At 41.2% G+C, this 10,258-nt stretch overlaps 1 pseudogene; it reads left to right on the top strand.

Annotated features, from left to right (window-relative positions):
* Positions 4,895–6,239, top strand: Gm13260 (predicted gene 13260; annotated as a pseudogene).

The raw sequence follows: 10,258 nt of genomic DNA, 5'->3' as shown, positions 1-10,258 counted from the left end.
ATTAAGAGGCTACATGAATCTTATAAATTTAGACCAATCAAAGAATTTTACCTTTTCTAGCTATAATTATAAGATTAAAAAAGCACTTGTCATTTGCTAAACACAATATTCACGATTGCAGAGAATTTTCTAGGAAAAAACCAACTATCAGCTTTTTTGCCTTAGAACTAAGAAGCTGCAGACTCCTCTTTAAAAACAAAAACAAAAACAAAACAAAAAATAAACAACAACAACAAAAACAGTTTTTCAGCAGCGGCTCTCCTGCTGTGCTTGATTCTTGGCTAAAGTGTGGGCCACTGTCGGGCTTTGCTGAATCAGCAGATAAAGTTTTAGCCATTTTTATTTTCCAACAAGAAACACAGAACACTCAGTCATTCAGACAACGAAACAAAAACATACATGAATTGATATGTGGACAGATTGGTGCACCAAACATAGACAATACAAAGAGGGTAGAGAACTTCTCCTGTAGGGGCCAGAGATAAGGCCGGACGTCTCTGGATTTCCCCGTGTCCCTGGGAGATTTCTGAAATCCATTTTCCTTTATTTTATTTTATTTTATTTTATTTTATTTTATTTTATTATTTTAACCCCTACTCCCCTATTTGTTATAAAACAAATAAAAAATAAAAATTATTTTTTATATATCTCCACCAGACTGGTCTGTATGCAAGTCTCTGAGACATTTCTTTTTAAAGATTTATTTATTCATTATCTGTAAGTACAGTGTAGCTGTCTTCAGACACTCGAGAAGAGAGAGTCAGATCTCGTTGTGGATGGTTGCCTTCATGTGGTTGCCGGGGCTAAACCATCTCTCCAGCCCCTCCAGCAACACTTTAAAAAATGAAGTTTAAAACCAGCGCTAGCATAAATACCTGTTGCTCACTGTGCCCGATATGTGTCCTTCCCTTCTCGTGGAGCTCCACATAAGACAGCAGTCCCTCAGTTTTATCCCACCGTTTTCAAGTCCCTGGTTCAGGCGCCAATCTGCAGCTGTAAGCGGCCTGCTGCCTACATGAACCAGGTACTCCTGAAAGGCAGGCTGGGGCTGAAAAAGAGACTAGACAGCGAGAAAAGAATGAGGCCAAGACAAATTTTTCTCTGATCAAGGCCCCAAAGTTTACTAAGAGTCTGTGCTCATAAAGAGGGGAGGCCCATCCCCCGCCAATCCATTCTTGGTGCCTGGAGCCAGCCGGAAGACGCTGCCCAACGTCCCGAGTCAGGCTGGGGGAGGCTACAGGCACTGGCATAGCCTCATACGAGACAACTATACCAGGGTCCCTTCATCAAAATCTTGCTGGCATATGCAATAGTGTCTGCGTTTGGTGACTGATTATGGGATGGATCCCCAGGTGGGGTAGTCTCTGGATAGTCCATCCTTTCATCTTAGCTCCAAACTTTGTCTCTGTAACTCCTTTCATGGGTATTTTGTTCCCTATTCTAAGGAGGAATGAAATATCCACACTTTGGTCTTCCTTCTTCTTGATTTTCTTGTGTTTTGCAAATTGTATCTTGGGTGTTCTATGTTTCTGGGCTAATATCCACTTATCAGTGAGTGCATATCTAATGACTTCATTTGTGATTGGGTTACCTCACTAAGGATGATATCCTTCAGATAAGTCCATTTGTCCAAGAATATTATAAATTCATTGTTTTTAATAGCTGAGTATCAGTACTCCATTGTGTAAATGTACCTCATTTTCTGTATCCATTCCTCTGTTGAGGGACATCTGGGTTCTTTCCAGCTTCTGGCTATTATAAATAAGGCTGCTATGAACATAGTGGAGCATGTGTTCTTATTACCAGTTGGAACTTCTTCTGGGTATATGCTCAGGAGAGGTATTGCTGGATCTTCTGGTAGTACTATGTCCAATTTTCTGAGGAACCTCCAGAGTGACTTCCAGAGTGGTTGTACAAGCCTGCAATCCCACCAACAATGGAGGAGTGTTCCTCTTTCTCCACATCCTCACCAGCATCTGCTGTTGCCTGAATTTCTGATCTTAGCCATTCTGACTGGTGTAAGGTGGAATCTCAAGGTTGTTTTGATTTGCATTTCCCTGATGATTAAGGATGTTGAACACTTTTTCAGGTGCTTCTCAGCCATTCCTCAGTTGAGAATTCTTTGTTTAGCTCTGTATCCCATTTTTAATGGGGTTATTTGAATTTCTAGAGTCCAGCTTCTTGAGCTCTTTGTATATACTGGATCTTAGTCTCCTATCAGATTTAGGATTGGTAAAATCACCATGCCTGACATTAAGCTGTACTACAGAGCAATTGTGATAAAAACTGCATGGTACTGGTACAATGATAGACAGGTAGATCAATGGGATAGAATTAAAGACCCAGAAATTAATTCACACATCTATGATCACTTGATCTTTGACAAGGGAGCTAAAACCATCCAGTGAAAAAAAGACAGCATTTTCAACAAATTGTGCTGGCACAACTGGCAGTTATCATGTAGAAGAATGCGAATTGATCCATTCTTATCTCCTTGTACAAAGCTCAAGTCTAAGTGGATCAAAGACCTCTGCATAAAACCAGAGACATTGAAATTAATAGAGGAGAAAGTGGGGAAAAGTCTCGAAGATATGGGCACAGGGGGAAAATTCCTAAACAGAACAGCAATGGCTTGTGCTGTAAGATCAAGAATCGACAAATGGGACCTCATAAAATTGCAAAGCTTCTGTAAGGCAAAAGACACTGTCAATAAGACAAAAAGGCTACCAACAGATTGGGCTTGCTCTTTTCTAAAGGGAAACTGAGGTGATGTGGATCTGGGGGAGAGAGGGGCTGGAGGAGAGGGACTTGGAGGGAAAACTGTGGTCAGGATGCAATATATGAAAGAACAGTAATCTTTTTTTAAAAAAAGTAAAGAAAATGGTCGTGGTGGTGCACGCCTTTAATCCCAGCACTTAGGAGGCAAAGGCAGGCGGATTTCTGAGTTTAAGGCCGGCCTGGTCTACAGAGTGAGTTCCAGGACAGCCAGGGCTACACAGAGAAATCCTGTCTTGAACACCCCGCCACCACCACCACCCCCCAAAAAAAAGTAAAGAAAAGAAAAAATAGCACATGAAAGCCATCAAGCACACATAGAAGTTACACTTCTGTTTCCAGGTATTGCAGGTAAGATCCAAAGACTGGCTCCTCCTGAGCAGATGTGCTGTCACTGAGCAATCAATGCTCTCAGCTATACACAAGTCTTAGGCTAGGGAATAGGTGGTAGGGCAACCTCTTAGGCTCTCAGCTTCAAAACTACAAGGGAAAAAATGCAGCTGGAGCAGGGGACAAATCTCACCTGAGACAACTAAATTTCAACCAATCGGTGTAATTACAAATTGATGAAAATACTGCTAAACAATTAAAAGAAGTGATATCTGATAGATAACCTGAATTTAATTCCAGAGAATTCTACATCTTTAAAAGTTGAGCATTTTGGGCTGGCGAGATAGCTCAGCAGGTAAGAGCACTGACTATTCTTCAGATGGTCCTCATCAACCATATGGTGGCTCACAACCACCCATAATGAGATCTGACGTCCTCTTCTGGTGCATCTGAAGATAGCTACAGTATACTTATGTATAATAATAAATAAATCTTTGGGCGGGACTGAGTGAGCCAGGCCAATCTGACCAAGCAGAGGTCCTAAACATTCAATTCCCAACAACCACATGAAGGTTCACAACCATCTGTTCAGTTACAGTGTACCCATATCCAATAAATAAATAAATAAATAAATAAATAAATCTTTAAAAAGAAGTTGAGCATTTTATTATTTTTGTTTGAAAATAATAAAGACAAGTAAAAAGTAAAAAAACAAACAAACATAAATCCATCTAGCTAGAAAAGAAACAAACTGGCAAATACATTTTAGATATGTTTTCTGTGGTTTTAAAACAAAAGCAGAATCTCTCAATTAAATTATTTTGATCCAACAAAATTAGATTTTGTGAGTCTTCACTGTGGGCAATTTCGTTTGCTTTTACATTTTTGCTATAAACATAAGCATCACAGACTGGTGATGAGTGTATAATCTGACTTGGAAGGGGGTTGGAGAAGTGGCTCGGTGCTTAAGAGCTCTGGCTGTCCTTCTAGAGGACCTGGGCTCCATTCCAACTGATGCTAACTCCAGGCCAAGAAATCTGTTGCCCTCTTCTGGCTTCCCTAGCCACTAGACCTCCACATGGTGCACAGCCACACACTTGAGCAAAACACTCATACACATAAAGTCTAAAAATAACAATACACAAACACACACACACTTGAAAAATAATATAGTAAGAGCACTTTCTAAAATGCTGGAATATGGACAGAAGTGTGTGAAGGTGTATGAGAGAAGAGGCTGGGGAGATGAGTCTGTGGGTAGAACACCTGACGTACAAGCATCAAGATTTAGGTTTGAATCCACGTCCTCACAAGAAAATCTGGGCATGGTCTCACACGTCCAAACCTAATACAGGAACTGGGCATCCGGCTTAGCCCAAACTGTGAGCCCCAAGTTCAGTGGGAGGCCCTGTCTCAACAATAAACAGCAGGAGGTTTGCCCTTTTCTGCAAAGAAATGTAGTGGGGAGGGGATTTGAGAGGAGTTGTGTCAGGGTGGGGGGTAGTGGGGTTGGCTGGGAAGAGAGGAGGAAGGGGAAACTGCAGTCCAAATATAAAAAATAATGATAAAAAATTAAAATACAGGGCTGGAGAGATGGCTCAGCGGTTAAGAGCACCGACTGCTTTTCTGAAGGTCCTGAGTTCAAATCCCAGCAACCACATGGTGGCTTACAACCATCCGTAACAAGATCTGATGCCCTCTTCTGGAGTGTCTGAAGACAGCTATAGTATACTAACATATAGTAAATAAATAAATCTTTTTTTAAAAAAAAATTAAAATACCAAGCAGGATGAGAGACGGCTTCTCATCGTGGTGGACCTGAAACATAAGGTGCTTTAGGACTACCGCAAGAAGAGGCCAGATCTTAAGAAGCGACGGAAGCAATTAGAACTTACCAGGTCGTCTAAAAGTCTGAAAACAATCTGAAGGCACTACCAAGCATAGGGCAGATTGTGGATGAAGTGCTCAGTTAACAGAAGAAAATTTCATTGTTAAAGCAACAAGTGGGCCAAGATATATATTGTAGGTTGTCATGGGCGGCTTGATAGAAGTCGGCTGAAGCCAGGAAGGAGAGTTGCTTTGAACATGACTATACTAACCATCAGGAGGTATTTGTCGGGAGAGGTAGATCCATTGGTTTATATGTCTCCTGAGGATAATGGAATTGTTTCTTATTCTGAGATTAGAGGACTTACAGGCCAGTTTTGGGAATTAATAGAAGTAACAGGATTACAAACCAAGGTATTATTCCAGTGTATAGGGATAATACCTCCAAGGGGCTCTTTGTTCTACAGACCACAGGCACTGGGGAAACACTCTTGGCTTGACCTGTTGCTGGCCAGCCGGACTGCAACTTCCTAAAGGTTATTGTGTCTAGTTCTATGGAACTAGTTCATTGGTGAAAATGCTTGTTTGACTAGAGAAATGTTTAATTATGCCAGGGATCACCAGCCATGTATCATTTACATGAATGAAATAAATGCTGTTGGTGACTCTTGGTTTTCTGAGGGTACTTCAGCTGGCAGCGATTTAGAGGAATTTAATGAAGTTACTAAATCAAATGGATGGATTTGATACTCTGCATAGAGTTAAAATGGTCATGGTTACAAACAGACCAGATACACTGGATCCTGCTTTGCTGTGACCAGGCAGATTCAGTAGAAATCACAACTACATATCAATTTTTCAAATGAACAAGCACAATTAGATCTGTTGAAAAATCCATGCCCTATTACAAAGCATGGTGAAGCAGATCCTGAAGTAATTGTAAAGCTTGCAGATGGCTCTGTGGATCGCACCACAGAAACACCTGTACAGAAGTTGGTATGTCTGCAATTCATGCTGATCATGACTTCAGTTCAGGAAGACTTCATGAAAGCAGTCAGAAAAGCACTGATTCTAAGAATGTAGAGTCTAAATTGGACTACAAACCTGTGTGATTTACTGTGAGGTTTGATGGCTGCATAACAGACATCGGCTTAATGTAAAACTCAAGCTAAGGAAAAGAATGTATGTATTGGCAGTGATCTCATTAAAAGTCAATAAATATATGTATAAGCAACATTCATATGTTTCTTACATACACAATAGTATATAATTCAATAAAATTGGCCCACAAGAAAGTTGTATGTTTGTTAATGTTGCATTTACTGCAAGAGAATTTACAAACAACACGTTGAAGCTCTTCATATTTTTTGAAAATGCTTTTCATATGCTTTATGAGCATTTTGTACATCATCCAAAATGCTTTGAAATAATAGATAGCATTTCTTATGACTTATTTTATATTTTCTTTTCCTTGTCATAAAAAAATGGGATAAAAGGGCCGGAGAGATGGCTCAGCAGTTAAAAGCACTGACTGCTCTTCCAGAGGTCCTGAGTTCAATTCCTAGCAACCACACGGTGGCTCACAGCCATCTGTAAAGGGATCTGATGCCCTCTTCTGGTGTGTCTGAAGACAGCAACAGTGCACTCATATAAATAAAATAATTTTAACGAAATAAAATCTGCTTTAGCTGTCCTATATAAAACAATAAAAAGCAAACAAATAAAAATATACCACAGGCATAAAAAAGTATACACCAGGAAACAAAAATTATCCTTTATGATATCAACAGTATCACTAGCCGGGGATGGTGGCACAGGTCTTTAATCCCAGCCCTTGGGAAACAGAGGCAAGAGGATTTCTGTGAGTTCAAGACCATCTTGGTCTGTGTAGTAAATTCCAGGACAGACAGGAGTACATAGAAAGACCCTGTCTCAAAACAACAGTAAAAGTATCATTATACACACTACACATTGTCACATTGTTATAATCAAATTATAAGTTTATGCAAATTATACTAATTGTCGCCTTAACTGATTTGTCTTCCTCTGAGAGCACCCACCACCCTTCTCCCCCTTCACATCAGCCTGCAATTTCTGTCCATTGTTCATGCCAGGGCATTTGATCTACCCACTGTCCTGGCTTCGAATATCCCTTGGTCTTGCTTTCTTCTGGAACATCTGCCCTCCTAATATCTTGGCTAGGATTAACTAGTGTCCTATTTTTGACCAATGCTAACCTTTTGATTCCTGCTGTCCCCACTCCAGGCTGCTGAATATTGCTGGAAAAATTCACAGAGCTTGTTTGTGTTGGAGTTCCCACAGGTGCTGGCTCTGCAACTCACCTCTCTCATACTGCTCTTCTTTCCACTTCTCACATAAAAACACTGTGTTCGGGCTGGCAAGATGGCTCAGCGGGTAAGAGCACTGACTGCTCTTCCAAAGGTCCTGAGTTCAAATCCCAGCAACCACATGGTGGCTCACACCCACCCATAATAAGATCTGATGCTCTCTTCTGGTGCTTCTGGTGCATCTGAAGACAGCTACAGTGTGTATAATAATAAATAAATCTTTGGGCCTGAGTGAGTGAGGCCGACTGAAGAGAGCAGGCCTGAGTGAGCGAGGCTGACTGGAGAGAGCAGAAGTCCTAAAAATTCAATTCCCAACAACCACATGAAGGCTCACAACCATCTGCTCTGCTACAGTGTACCCATATACATAAAATAAATAAATAAACTTTAAAAAAAAACACTGTGTTCATTGAAAGTTTAGAATAAGTTCATTGAGCTAAGAGGTTATATAACTAGAAATAGGTAACTATGAAACTAGAAATAGAACAAAACAAAGTTTTTTTTAAAAAAAGCCAGGCATGCCGGGCGTGGTGGCGCACGCCTTTAATCCCAGCACTTGGGAGGCAGAGGCAGGCGGATTTCTGAGTTCGAGGCCAGCCTGGTCTACAAAGTAAGTTCCAGGACAGCCAGGGCTACACAGAGAAACCCTGTCTCAGAAAAACGAAAAAAAAAAAAAAAAAAAAAAAGCCAGGCACATTCCTTTATCCCAGCACTCAAGAGGCAGAGGCAGTCAGATCTCTGAGTTTAAGGCCACCCTGGTCTACAGAATGAGTTCCAAGATGGCCAGGACTACACAGAGAAACCCTGTCTCAAAAAACCAAACCAAACCAAGCCCAAACCAACCAAACAACACCCCACAGAAAAACAATAAAAAAACAAAACAAACAAACCAAAAAGCCAAAAGAAGGCCTATAATAGTAAACCTACAAAATTGATTTTTTTTTTAAAGCTTCAATTTTCTTTTTTTTTTTAATATATTTTTTGAGTGCAGGTGTTTGGTCTGCATATAAGTCTATGTACCACCTGTGACTGTCACTCACAGAGGCCATGAGATCCCCTGGGACTATAGTTACAGATGTTTGTGAGCTGTCATGTGGGTGCTAAGTAGGTTATAAAGAGCCCCAGGTCCTTTGGAAGAGCAGCTGGTGCTCTTAACTGTTCTCTTCTGCCCCACAAAAACAAAATCTCAACTATTACATGTGTGTGTGTGTGTGTGTGTGTGTGTGTGTGTGTGTGTTAATTCCTTTTCCCTATTTATTATTTCCTATAGTGTTTACTATGAATAACAAGATTGTATTTTTTTGATGTACAGATTTTATTTTTTTTTCAACAGGAATTGTATTATAAAATGTCATGTCAAACTTTTAATCAACCCACACATGGTGTTGCTATCTGATTTCTTTATGTTTATCTGCCACAAGCTGGTACTTTATTCCAGGCTTGCATTTTCAAGCTTTCAGAATTTTTAAAATTTTTTAAATTTTTATTATTTATTTATTTATTTGGCTTTTCGAGACAGGGTTTCTCTGTATAGCTCTGGCTGTCCTGGAACTCACTCTGTAGACCAGGCTGGCCTCGAACTCAGAAATCCCCCTGCCTCTGCCTCCCGAGTGCTGGGATTAAAGGCGTGTGCCACCACGCCTGGCACTTTCAGAATTATTTGAACACTTTCTTGTAAATCAGATTATAATGTTGGTGTGTTCACTTGTGTAAGGTCCACCTCCACAGTTTTATGATGGCTATTCCTGGTTTTCAACTCGACTACATCTGGAATGAACTACAATCCAGAAATGGAGGGCACACAGGATCTTGAGGCTGGAAGACACAGGCTGCTGACCCAGATCTTGACATGGAGATCATGAGACAGCCCAGGCAAGGTAGTGCACAACTTTAATCCCAGGACACTGAGGCAAGCAGTTCTCTGAGTTCAAGGCCAGCCTGGGACAAAGCAAGTTCCGGATCCAGGTGTGGAACTTGAGGACATAAAGACATTGGGAGAAAGAAGATTGACTCACTCCTCGTCACCTTCTTGCACTTACTTGACAGCATCTCTGTTGGAACCGATTTCTTCAGATTGTAGCTTAGACAGAAGACCAGATGAAACAACCTACTTCGTGGGACAGAGCAACTACTAGATTCTTGGGTTTCCCATTCACAGCTGCCCATTGTCAGGTTAGTTGGACTGCAGAGTGTAAATCATTGCAATAAATTCATTTAATATATATAGACAGTCTATAGGTCCTCTGACTATAGAGAACCCTGACTGATACATTTTTCAGCTTGAATTCACCACCACCACCACCCTTTGCGGGGGGGGGGGGGGGTTGTTGTTATTGTTGCTGTTTTTCAAAATAGGGTTTCTGTGTAGTCCTGGCTGTCCTGGAACTCACTATATAGACCAGGCAGGCTTTGAACTCAGAAATCTCTGTCTCTGCCTCTCAAGGGCTGAGATTAAAGGCATGGGTCACAACTGTCCAGCTATAGCTTGAAATAATTTTTACATGCAACCAAAAATATGGGGAAAACATATTTACACAAAGCCCTGGTTTCTCTGACCTTTCTTTTGCCATTTGCTGCATTTTTATTCCAAGCGAGCAAGGTTTATAGTGTTTACATTCTTTCTCTGAAGACCTAGCTCAGTGTGTGTTTTTAATGCTATTAGATTCTGCAACATCTCGCCTGCAAATTTATTTCCACCATTTAGTATATAAGGGAATAGTTGGGAGTGAATACCTGGAGCCTAGTAGGGGATTCGGCTCCTACTCCAAGGTCAGAAGGCACATGAATCTCGAAACCTTGTGCCAATGGCGCCATCTCTTGGCCGGCAGAGAGGAGATGCAATGTAGTCCTCCCGTCAGCAGGGTGCAGTGCGAGCCGGAGAGTGCAGCTTTGCTTCCGCGAGTCACACGCAGGCGCAGACGTGGACTCCCGGCAGCCTCCGCTCTCTTACCCCGCGCGGTGCATCCCTTTGCGGACTC

Source organism: Mus musculus, chromosome 2, assembly GCF_000001635.26.
Source record: "Mus musculus strain C57BL/6J chromosome 2, GRCm38.p6 C57BL/6J".
Taxonomy (NCBI): domain Eukaryota; kingdom Metazoa; phylum Chordata; class Mammalia; order Rodentia; family Muridae; genus Mus; species Mus musculus.
This window is presented reverse-complemented; position numbering and strand designations above follow the sequence as displayed.